Genomic DNA, 2055 nt, shown 5'->3' with positions numbered 1-2055 from the left:
GCACGCGCGCCTGTGTGCGGTAGGCCCTATCGTAGAGGTAATAGACCCAACTGCTACTATGAGCCAAATACTGTTTAAATGAATTTAATGCTACTTTTCAGTCATGCTAGCAGCTGCTTGCGGTCCTAAAACAACATAATTATATAGAGTCTATATAATAGACTAGTAATACTGCTACACGCATGACATTTAATACAGAGGAAGTCCTAGAAAGTCTGAGTTTGTGATTTAGAGAAATAATATGGATCTCAATCTGTGCCTGTGCATTCATTTTCTCGACAGAAGAAACACTCCACTCGTTTAGAGAGGTACGCGCAACTTACTTCAGCAGCCCTCAAAAGGAGGTCATCTGCTGAAGGTTCTTTGGCCCCACCCTCCAAACAAACCAAGCTGTGGGAGACTCGAAGAGTGTCCCAGGCAAGTGTGGATAAAGTAGTCCTCGAATTCGTTGTCCAAGGCTTGCACCCACCACACATTGTTCAGCAGCAGGGCTTCATTGATCTACTGCAACATCTTCAGCCAAATACAAATGTCATGACACGCAATACTCTTGTAAACAAAGTCACAAAGGCCTCTGTTGAAATGAAAACAAAACTGAAAGCTGCCCTTAGTGAAATAGAGTTCATAGCAACAACAACAGACTGCTGGACGGCACACCGTCGCAGTTTCATTGGTGTCACTGCACACTGGTTTAACCCCCAGACCATGCAGAGATCCTGTGCTGCCCTGGCATGCAAGCAACTTAAAGGGTCCCATACCTTTTCTGCCCTGGCTGGTGCCCTAAATGATATTCACACAGAATTCAATGTCAGAGAGAAGATCGTTCGCACTACAACTGACAACGGATCTAACTTCCTGAAAGCCTTCAGAGTTTACGGGCAGATGGACGATGTCGGAGAGGGTGATGGAGAAGAGGATGATGGTGGCCAAAATGATGATTACGATGAAGAAGAGGAAAGCGTTGAGGGTGTTGAATTTGTTGATGCCGGAGCCCTGTTGGACAAAGATGACTACTTGGAATACCAGCTACCCAAACACCATCGCTGCGCATGCCACCTCCTCAATTTGGTGTCCACAGTTGATGCTTCAAAAGCAGAGGTCAACCCATTGTACAAGCGTGTGTCAAGGTCCACATTTGCCAAATGCTCTAGCCTTTGGACCAAAAGTTCAAGATCAATCACTGCATCTGAAGTAATTGAAGAGCACTGTAAACTCCAACTCATAAGGCCTGTTGCTACAAGGTGGAATTCATTCTTCTCAGCCGTAGAAAGAATAGTGAGAATAACAAGAGAACAAGGTGAAGGAGCCCTTGCAGCTGTCTGCAGTGAACTAGATACACCTAAGTAAGTGCTTGTTTTTCTGCCTTTCTGTTAATGAAGTGATTATTAACAATAGATTAAGTCATAGTTTTATACTTTGAATAATGTAGAACACATCTATGCACTATGCCAATATACAGTTCCCATATTTACTATATATGTGATTTGTAGAAACACAATTACAGTTCTAAATTTCTTAGTCTCAGATGACAATATTTTTCCTTTTTACTTATCAGTTCCTCCAGTTAAAGGTGCTACATCAAGAAGGCTAAATGTTCCATGTTTTCTTCTTTATACAGGTTTACTCCAGTGGAACTTGGATTCCTTGCAGAATATGTGAAGACAATGAGCCCAGTTGCAAGGGCACTGGATGTTCTTCAGGGAGAAACCAGTGTGCAGATGGGATGGTTGGTCCCCACCATAACTCTACTAAAGACCAAGCTCCAGCACCTTCACAGCGCCTCCAGGTTCTGTGAACCTTTGATTGCTGCACTTCTTTCAGGCCTTGAAAAACGCTTTGGCGAGATGCTTGTAGTGTTGTCACGATACCAACATTTTGGTACCGGTACCGGTACCAAAATGTATTTCGATACTTTCGATACTTTTGGATAGTTTTTCAGATAAAAAGAGAACGCAAAAAATGTCATTACTGACTTTATTTTAATAGAAAATCTTAGAATAACATCAAAATAAAATTCAAAATACTAGGCTTTTCTTATTGCACTCAAAAAAAAAA

This window comes from Monopterus albus, unplaced genomic scaffold (assembly GCF_001952655.1).
Source record: "Monopterus albus unplaced genomic scaffold, M_albus_1.0 scaffold373.1, whole genome shotgun sequence".
NCBI lineage: Eukaryota > Metazoa > Chordata > Actinopteri > Synbranchiformes > Synbranchidae > Monopterus > Monopterus albus.
Note: the sequence above shows the minus strand (reverse complement) of the source record.